Source organism: Crocodylus porosus, unplaced genomic scaffold (assembly GCF_001723895.1).
Source record: "Crocodylus porosus isolate Cpor-Errol unplaced genomic scaffold, CroPor_comp1, whole genome shotgun sequence".
Taxonomy (NCBI): domain Eukaryota; kingdom Metazoa; phylum Chordata; order Crocodylia; family Crocodylidae; genus Crocodylus; species Crocodylus porosus.
The window spans coordinates 9,618,744-9,629,776 of record NW_017728886.1 but is presented as its reverse complement, the minus strand read 5'-3'; positions in this window follow the sequence as shown (position 1 = coordinate 9,629,776).

Below are 11,033 nucleotides of genomic sequence, written 5' to 3'. Positions count from 1 at the left end.
TTCCCCATCATGCACTGCTCCCCTGCTTTGCTGATCCCAGAATTCACTGCAGTCTCTGCTTCAGGTTTTCTGTTCTCCATCTCTCATGTAAATGAACGGTCGTCTGTTCCCATCTCGGATGCAACTGCGACTTAGGGCTGTTGTTCCACTTTTGTCACCCTTACCTGGAGGGTTTTAGGTGTGTCTCGCACTGCATCTTAATCAGCTTCTGGTTGGGGGGGGGTGCGATTCTTTGTGAGTCAGACAGTCTGTGTCCTGTGTCAGGGTTCCCCAAAAACATGGAGCTGACAGGTAACACTGGACTCAGGTGGCCATAGCTGTGCCTGGCCCCCTTAACCACAGTGCTGTGGGGGCTGGGGATATTAAGGATCCCTGACCCACCTTTCAGCAGGGAGGTGAGCAGCCCTGCTATTTGAGTGGAGCTGCCATGCCACCGGCAGTCCCACTAGGCCTTCCTTCCCCTGTAGGGTGCAGTTTTTGGTCATGCCCAGGATCAGGAGCCTCCAAGCCATCCCCCTAGCTTTTCCTCCAGGAGCCTTTACCTCCAGGATGTTCCACGCCACAAGAGAGCTGGATGGTGCTGCTCCCTTGGCTGGAAGCAGCTAACTGCTGTCTCTGCCTAGCTGCCCGGTGTTTGAAAATGGCCGCCCTCATCAGGCACCTGTCGGCTGCCTGCTTCAGTCCTTAAAGCGGCAAACACCAAAGGTGCACTGCCATACATCCAATTTTGTGAAAACTTTGGTTCCTGTAAGTTGAGCTGAGGTGTGTTTAATGGAAGGAAGAATGTGTCCTTCTCTACACATGCACTTTTTCAGCTGTGCTAGGCCAACACATATCCTAAGCTTACCATAGGGTGTTGGCACAACCACCATCCCAGAACACCAAGGAGTAGGTTCTTCAGTCTTTGTCATTACTCCCATTTCCTCCTCGCGTGTTAGTGACGGTACCCAACTTGGAGTAGTGAATGCACATGGAATGGCATCAGTTTTTAGGCATATCTAATATTCAGATGACATTTTTCCTAGACCAGAAAAGGCCAATGGGTATTTGGTTCTGTCATACTGCTCCAAGGATTTCTGGTCCACTGTTTCATCTAGTCAATGCACAAGCTGCAGTGCACAGGCAGTAAGCCAAGTAAAGACACAGCAAGATTACCAATTGCATAGACTTCTTAGTCTACACAGCTCTACTTCAGTGTCATCTTTGCATTAAAAAATTCCCGTACTCTGAGCTGGTCCTCCCAGTTGTTTAGTAGGGGTAAGGAGAATCCCATCTCTATGTGGGCTGTAGTAAGAATCAGGAATAGCAGAGACTGATGTTCTTGTATCCATTTTAAATGACATTGGCTGTCCATTCAGCTTAATTTCTGTTATCTAGACTCCTGGATCTGATGAAGACTCTGTAACTTCATCTAAAAGTATCCTCTGCATCCTGTTCTGTGACTTCACAGACTCCAGTGGTGGAGTGACAAACTGAAGCATAGTGACCTTTCTTTTTACATCATGACATATCTCTTCCATAGCAGGACACTGAGCACAACTATGTCTTGGAGTTTATCCACACCTGTGGCACTGGCTTCCTTTCCCATTTGTCTGCTGCTGTGGGCATTCGTGAGATCACACCCCGTATTCATTGTGCCCGTCCATTCTATTTGTATGTGTCTGTAGTTTCTTTACAGTGTGCATTGCATCCATATTAACTAATGCCTGACAGGACTGAGAATCACTCTTGATTTCTCTTTGTAGCTGTTTAACTAAATCTGTTGGCAAGCCTGTGTGATAGACTTCTGGAGTGTTAAATCTGGGTCCAACTGTAATCTTTATGCATCTGTATCACGAAGCCCCACAACTATGTGGTCCCTAATTAGCTCCTCCTTAAGCTCCCCATATTGGCAGGATTTGGCCATTGTATGCAAAGATGTGATGAACCTGTCCACAGGTTCTAAAGGCTCCTGTTTATGGAGAATTAATCTAGCTTGTTCATAAATCACATTTCTTTTGCCCAGAAAATGATCAGTTAATGCTTTTATCACTGCAGCAAAATACTTTTTCTCTGCATCTGTGAGAGGCAAGTGACTGCAGAATTTCATCCATCTGACCTCCCATACAGTAGATAAGAGTCCTCACTTGGTAAGCTTCTGACTGTTTGTCCAGGCCTGACTCTTCCCTGAAGTGATTAAAATGCCTGATCCGTTGAGGCCACATTCCAGGGGACTGGAAATCAAACTGTTCTGGTGGTGCAACTCTGAGTGCCTGCATGGTCTCTGTAGCCAGCCTCAGCGCTATACTGGGCTCTGCTGCAGGTAGAGGCACCCGACTGCTCTGCTCTGGATTCAGCTGCTGCTAGAGTTGGATCCATCAGTTGGGAATTACCTGTTCGATTTCCTTTTGGTGGCAGGATTCGCCATTTCTAACACCAGGTGTTATTCTCGATCTTAGAAAGAAGCAGGAAGACTCCTTGTTCTCATTCAGTCTTTATTCTAACAGCTAACCTCTGACCCAAAAATAATCAACCGACCACTTCCTGTGGATGACATCACTCTTTAGTAAGGGAGTTAGCTACTTACTACTACTTTGTATCACACCTTAAATTGAATCTGAGGCCAGCTGGGACTGACCCATGACAGATCCTGACACTCAGCTGAATGACAGGATCCAGCATGGATCAGGGTCTGAGGGACAGTCGTCCTCTCCCCAGTCGGCTTGGGGCAGAATCAGTTCCTAGAACCCAGGAACTGTTCAAACCCCATGCGCTGCCCAGCTGGGCAACACATGGGCTTTTTACAGGTCCCAGCACACAGGGACCCCAGGATTGAGCTGCTCATGCCTGGGGAATGAGTAAAAACCCAGTGTGCTGTCCAGCTGCAAGGCACTTTTACAAGTCCCAGGGCAAGGGGACCCTGGGATCAGGCTGTGGTAGCCCAATCCTTGGATCTCCATGCAGTGGGACCTGTAAAAACCCTGTGTGCCCCACAGCTGGAGTTTTGACAACCAGCTGGGCCATGGATGGAAATGGGGCTGGTTCCAAATCCCACTTTGATCCCCAGCCCAAAATGACTATCAGCTGATTGTGGGTACCAGTGCTTCAACTTGCTGCTTCAGGGGAAGCCAAAGATCATGATCTGGGACTGCCCCTATACTGGGAAATTAGGCACAGTTGGGAATTTAATCCCTCATCCCAAAATCGCACATCCTGCAATGCATGTGTGGACTGGCAGGGGGCAAGATTATTGGGATCATGGATTAGATCCCATCACACCTTCAACTGAACATCTGCCAAGTGTCTATGTTTCAAGATGTGACTGAAGTACCCACACAAACAGCTGCATGCATACTGAAACAGGCAAGATTTAATTCATCAGGCTTCATGTACTTCAGTATTATAATAGTTTAAATTAACAGCAGACAGAAAGAGCGGTAGGCACAGATGAATCAAACAAATCTCAGACTTCATGACATAAACTCAATGTGCATTATCTTTTCTTCTTTATCAATGTCTTATGCTATCTATTTACCTTGGTACTTATATAACTCTTACCATCATCATATTCATTTGCTGACTTGTGATCTTGTAGGATTAGTTTGGAACTTGGACCTGATTCCCCTGCAGGGAATCTACACTACCTACCTGGACCTTCAGCACACAGGAATAGACAGATACCACTGGCTGGGTATTTAATTATTTAGGCCCCTAAAGATACAAGTAATCTTCCCATGGGATTTTCAAAAGGAACTACTGCTTATAGACATCAGTGGAACTTGGGGGATAAAATATATCTAAAAATTCCATGAGGCACTACCTACATCTTTGGACACCTAAATGCTTTAAAAAAAATGAACCCTGACTGCCCAGTTACTCCTCACCCAAGACGATGGGTGAGGACTGATGGAAGAATTGTGGCTTTGTCTCCATACACCTTGCTCACAAGTCAATGTTTTAAGCTACTGTATGGGGTGCTGTAATTTATGGATGCTATAGACCAGTGGTGTTCAACCTTTTTGTCCGGCAGGCCAGAACAGAATGGATCTGGCTGATGGAACTGGCAGCCAAATTTCCCAACTTATGGGAAGCCCCAGAAGCCAGATTCTGGCCCATAGGTTGGAGGTTGAGCACCCCCCCTATAGACAGCTGAGCTAACTGCTGTTCCAGCCTTCAAAAAAATCACATGCCATGTATGTTGGAGTCAAAAGAAACTGGACAACAAGGAAGTTTCAGTGCTGTTGAATCAAAGGAGCCAAAAAGAAGGATGCAAAAGCAAGGAATATACAGAAAGTCAAAGCACAGAGATGACAAAGGGCTAAGTTGTACACTTGAGAATGGCTATAACATTAAAAATTACTTAATCAAAGTGGACAAATACCTGATGAATGTTAATGGATATTTGACCCTAAGATCTTTAATACTTGAAGATGGGAGAAACATTTCAGTGTTATACATGTTGGATATCTGAAAATAACAGCACTCATTAAATGTAAAGTAGCATAATTATTCTAATATAATAAAAGCCTTAGTCTGTCTCTCTGCCTGTCTGTCTGGGCCAACTGCGCATGCGCTGTCAAGAGGGCAGGCAAAGATTGGCTGGCTTGAGTGGCAGCGGGCACAACTTTGTGCCAGGGCTCAGGGGAGGAAACAGAGGCAGCTGGGGATGAGGGACCCATCATGCTGTGCCCCCCTATGACAACAGTCAGCAGGAAGGGGAGTGGGGAGGGGAGGGGAGTGGGGATCACAGAGACCCACTGCCCTGCCACCTCTGCTGCCGGGGGAAGGGTTGTGGATGGGGGGGTAGTGGGGCAATTGGAGCCTGGTGGCTCCTCCAGGGGTGAGGGCAGGTGGCTCCCCCCGCTGCATGCACCATGGAGGAGCTGGGGGAAGGAGGCATGTTCGCTCTGCTTGTCTCCCCTGTGTCACGCCCCTGGATGACCAGCTGAGCTGTGATTTCCCCACACCCTGGCCTGGGCCAGCTGGGGTCCCATACACCGTGAATGGGAACCCAGCCAGGCTGGGTCATGGGACAATCAGAGCCCAGTGGCTCCTCTAGAGGTGCAGTGCCAAGGAGCCAAGGCAGGGCCATGTGGCTCCCAGTCTGTGCATGGGGCAAGGGTGGGCTACAGCCTCTGGTCCCTGTCTCGCTGCCATTGCTTTGACAGCAGTGCGGTGTGGCACCATGTGAGTCCTGCTGGTAGGAGGTGAGGCACATGGCGCCATGCCACAACTGCTCTTGCCCCGTGCACAGACCAGGAGGCCACCTTCCCCCTCTCTTTGCTCCCCAATACTGCACCTCTGGAAGAGCCACCAGACTCTGATTGTCCCAGGACCTGGCCCAGCCCAGCTGAGGCCTCATTCACCATGAATGGGGCCCTAGCTGGGCTGGTCCAGGTCATGAGGCAATCAGAACCCAGTGGGTCATCCAGGGGCATGGCACTAGGGAACCAAAAGGGGGGCAGATGTGCCCCTTCTCCTCCACATTGTGTGCAGTGGTGGGAGCCAGATGTCCATGCCCCTGGAGGAGCCGCCAGGCTCTGACTGCCCCATGACCAGGCCTGGCTGGGCCCCAGTCACCATGAATGGGGCCCCAGCCCAGCCAGGTAACGTGGCAATCCCCATAGCACAGGAGGGAGTGGGGCAGGAGTGAATAATTTGCCCCTGCCCTACTCCCTCCTGTACTGTGGGGGTATCAATCTGCCCCCCAAACCCAGGCAATTAGAGTGGGGTGGAGTGGACCCAGAGCAGAAGGGGGGCCGGGGGGAGTGGGGATGAGCCTGGAGCAGCAGAGGCGGGGGGAGTGGAGGAAGCAGGGGTGAGTAGGCCCGGGCCTAGCATGGCAGATACAGTAGGCCCAGACCAAGGCCCAGAGCGGTGGGGGCAGTGGGCGTGGGTCTGGCACTGTGGCAGTGGGCCCAGGTCTAGTGTGGTGGGGGAGCAGACTTGGCACAGTGGGGGCAGCAGGTGTAGGCCTGGCATGGTGGGAGCAGTGGGCCTGGCATAGTGGGGGCAGCGGGCCTGGCATAGTGGGGGCAGCAGGCCCAGGCCTGGCATGGTGCGGGGATCGGGGATGGACCCAGAGCAGTAGGGGGAGCTGGGCTGGATCTGGAGTGGCAGGGGAAGTAGGCCTGGAACTGGAGTGGCAGGAGGTACAGGGGAAGTGGGGCTGAAGTTAACATATGTATTAATTTACAGTACTATGGTACAGACAGAAAGCCACGATCACTGCTATGCAGAATTAATAATCTAACTTTTAGAATAATAAAGGGTAGAATTAAGATAAGATTGAGTTATATATATATACACATTTGCATCAACAGCACACAACATTGATATAGTAGCCATGGCACAGTTACAAATACAACAGTGGGCTCGGGACAGAAGTTACACATAAATGCATTTAGGTGATCACAAACTGGCTTCAGCTTGTAACAGAACAGAAGTTCAGTGTGCATAAACCAAACGAAAATGGCTGAAGCTGGTTTAAGATAAACCTGGTTGAATGTACTATCACATTTAACTAATTTAGGTCAAACCAGTTTATAAAACTTCTGTCCCAGATTCCTTCCAGGATCAAGTTAAATCACAGTCCCCCAGCATCCCAGGATGCTTTGCAGCCCCGAGCTGGGCTTCACTGTCTGCTCCAGAGAGCAGGGTTGGCCCCATCCCTCTGCTCCCTAGCCAGAGCAGAGAGGGCTGGCTGACAAGAGGGGGTGGGGGGGCAGCCCCTACTAGACTTTTCTGCGCTGGAGTGAAGAGGGTGGGGGTAGGGGCACTGGCTGGCAGGCTCTGGCAGAGGGAAGGGAAGGGGGTTTAAACCTCCTGTTCCAGCAGCATGAGACCCCCACCAGGGTCTGTTTGACAAGAATGCAACAGCCCCTGCCAGGCTATTCCCCACTCATAACTGAAGCAGAGGGGGCAGGGGCATAGGTTAGAGCATAGAGTGTGTTGGGGGGAAAGCCTGGGAGAGACTGTTCCCCCAGGCAAACCCCAGATGAGATATGGGGCCAGGCTGTCCCTTGCCGCAGACCACAGTCAGGGTTTGCCTGGGGTTTCAGTCCCTTTCAAGCTGTTGCCTGCTCTGCACCGCTCTCCCCACGTGAGCAGAAAACAGGGGATATGGCCACACTCCAGCCTGTGGCCAGCACAGAGCTGGGGAAGGGGATTTAAACCCCACTCCCTGGACCAAGACTCTAGCCAAGGTTTGCCTGGGTGGGGGAGGGAGGCAGTTCTTCTCAGGCTGTTGTCCTCCCTGGGCCCCGCTTCCTGCTAGAACGGAGAGCAGGGGATGTGGCCACACTCCAGCCTGGGGCCAGCACACTGAGCTGGGGAAGGAGGTTTAAAACCCCATCCCTAGGACCAGACCTCAGCCAGGGTTTGCCTGGGGTGGAGGGAAGTCTCTCCCAGGCTTCCCCCCCTCTCCGTGCCCTGCCCCATTCCTCTGCTCTTTCTGCCCCAGCAGTGAATGGGGAATAGCCTGGCAGGGGCTGCCCTCCTCTCCCACTTGAGCAGGGGGGTGGGGGACAGAAGCCTACTAGTTCCCCCCCCCCCGGTAGACCCAGGCTGGGGTCTCATGTGGGCCATGATGGAGGGTTTGAGGCCACCCTCCCCTTGGCCATACTCCCTCTGCTCCAGATGAGTGGGGGAGGGATGTGGGAGCCTTAGAGCTTCAGTCCCTTCCCTTTGACAGTGGCTGGCAGGCTGGAAGGCATGCTCTAGCACCCCCCAGCTTCTGGTCTGAGCCACTGCAGGCATATGGCTGAATTTCTTGAATTAAAAGTGAATGTCTGTTCACTTGCTTTTCAGTTTAATTTCTCCAGTTTAGACTAACCTGCAATTCAGCCTCTGGCTTTTTGACTATCTGTACTTAGCCTGTGAGAGCATATTAGACATGCACATAGCTGAAAATTTTTGCCTATGGTTCTGAATCTTGGGTATTATCAAGATAAGTTTCTAGTCCTTCCCAATGACTAGAGGTTAGCTAGAAATGTCATAGTAAATTTTGGTTTTTTGTCAAGATAATCTCCTTTTAAGGATACTGGATGTAGTTTCTAACATGAGCCATATGTATAAAGATGTGAACATGCAAAAATGACCACCTTTTATTTTGTCATGGCTTTTTGTCTTACAAAGGTACAACAGTCATAACTATTGCAACTTAAAACTGCTTGGGAGGAAAGGTTGTAGATTTTGACAGAAAAGATATATATGGAAAGTTTAAGCAACTAAAATGTGAACCAGGGCTGAATTTCTCATATGGGAAGGGAATATTTTCAAATATATGTTCTTTCCCTTCCACTGCTGATAGCAACATTTCTATTTACAATAATCCAACAGATTTCAATTTTTCAGTGTAAGAGTGTATAATCCTTAATCAGAAGAATCATTAAACTCTTTCCATGTAAGTTATTTGTTTGCAGGAAAAACAAAAGTTTGGTATGACTTAATTTCCACCTGAGTGTTCTGTTGAATGTGGTTATAGTTTTGCACCTTCCTCCATAGTACTGGCAAGAGAACTGGCTTCAAAATACATAATTTTCTGAGATGGCAGAAAGCAGGTACATCTACACAAAGACTCGTCCAGACTCCATAGTGGCCTTTGCTGATGATCTCAGTCCATGAGGACAGGAGACTACTGTACAGTAGGGAAAACTTCATAAATTGCTGATGCTGGGGTGAGCACTAGTTTAACATAGGATTCCTGACCCATTTTGACAGCTAAAAAATGATGCTGCAGAGAGCAGTTAGTGATTTATGGAGCTTTGTAATTGCATGGAGATTTGAATAGCTTTTATAATAATTTATGCTGTTGGTTTTTTTAAAAGGAAAACAAAAGCCATTTTCTAGTCCACAGAATAGTGGAGTCTAATTGTATGAAGTAGTTAATTGGCATCTTTGTCAAAATAAAGACCCAGCATAAAGGATTCCCATTTCCTTTTATCAGAGAATGAATCACACTGATGTAAAATCCAAACTCTTAAATGGATAATTGGTATTACAGAATGACAGGAAATGACTTCCATTGTAAGTACATACTGAAATCATTTTGTTACATACAGTAATCTTCAGCTTTCTAAATGGTCTAATGCACAGTTCCAATACAGGGAAAATTTGCTTATCACCTACTTAAGCAGAGGACCCTGCATTGCTTTATTTTGCTTTATTAAAATAATTAGAAAAAGTGAACATTATTAATGCTATTTATATCAACCAGGGGAAATAGTGAATCTAGGGGGTTGCCCTGACAATACCAACTCTTGGATATTTAGTCTTGGAGATATTTTTGGCTGACCTTATCATTCAAGATCACTGAATATACCAAGAAGTCATTTAATAGCATCCTCAGGAAAATGGTATAACTGCAAAGGCTACTGTACTTATGAAAAAGCAAGACAGTAAACCTGATTCCTCTCTCACATGACTGTAGAAGCTCAGATGGAGCTTAATTAAGTCAAGCTATTCTATATCTCTGTAGGCTGTGGGACAGGAGAGGGTGGCAAAAAGAAACACTATTTGAACTTTGCAGCCAGTGAGACTGATTTGCTGCTGTGTTACTACAGTTTCCATCAACAGACTTTAATTCAAATCAGCATAAACCTGAGTGATGACTCAAGCTCTATATATTTGACATATTATTAACTTGGTCAGTACTACATTTGTGAGGATAAAGGTGCTTCATTTACTGAAATTTACTGAATAACAACTCAGTTCCACTGTTGAACTCTATTCATTTAAATAGAGTTATTATCTTGATTCACACTGGTATAAGTGAAAGATGAATAAAGGCCAATTACTAATTTAACATTTCTTTTAAATCCTTTATACTCAGGTGAGAAGAAATAGGAGGGAATTTCGGGAAATGAAAGAAGACTTAAGACTAGGAAATCAATGCCTCCATAATATTTCTTAACAGAAATAGGAATAACTGCTTAAGAACAGAGTGATACCTCCTTTTTTTCTGGTCCAATATGTCTATAATCCTTTCTTGCAAAGTATGATATCTTCAAGAGGAAGGGTGGTAAGTGCTTTTCCCCAGGCAAACCTATAGGCAGGTGGTTAGCAGAGATGCAGGTTTGAGAAATGTGGGATTGAATCCTCTCCCATTTAGGTAGGCCTATAATACAGGTCTCCTGCAAACTTGGCAAGTGCTCTTAACTACTGAGCTGTTGTAATTAAAGTGAGGCAGGATTAAAGCCATGTGCAAGGATGATAGTCCTTTCAGAGGCTTGTACTAATGTTGGGTGTATAGAACTGGCTGTGAACAGTTGATTAGAAGCCAGGGCTCCAAAGCAGTTGTACCATAGAGTTGTCTATCAATTATAGACCTCTCCTATAATAAAGTCTAGTCTGTTCCTGGAAGTTGACTATGGTTGCCCTGCTGAATCCACAGACAACACACTGTGCATGCTATTGCTACTGCTTTTAATTTTGAGTGAAGATGGCCATGGCTTCTGTGTTCTGAAGAATTCAGTCTACCAGACTTCCCTTACAGGAATGAGCTGGAAAAGGAATGCTTAGTTTGAGGATCTTGACTGGGCTTTGCTATAAGGACTGAGTTACTCAACCGTGCCATGACTGCAGCAGTTTTTGGTAATACTGGACTCCTGAGGAACTTTAAGGTAAAACTGTAGGTCCATTTTAGATGCCTACATCCTCTTGTGTTTCTGGGCCTCAAGTCATAACTGTAAGCATTTTGGGTGTGAACAAGTGTTTGCACACCCAGTCGAGGTGTAGCTGCCAACATCTACACTAGGAGTGGGCATGTGCAGGAATTCACCACTGCTGGGAGCAACATATGTAGCCATTAGGGCTGTGTGAAATTTTGCTGGACATTTTGTTTTGACATTGTTTCAACCAATTTCGAGGTAGAAACAGCAAAACTGGAACAAAACTAAGACTGTCGAAATAGCCTCAAAACAAAACAAGGCTAACTGAAACGTTTTGAAAGTCAAAACATTTCAACCATAGGCTGGGGATGGGAAGCCATCCCAGCTGGGTTGATTTCCCATCCCCCCCCACGCTAGATCCCACTGGGGGCAGTGAGGCAGCCC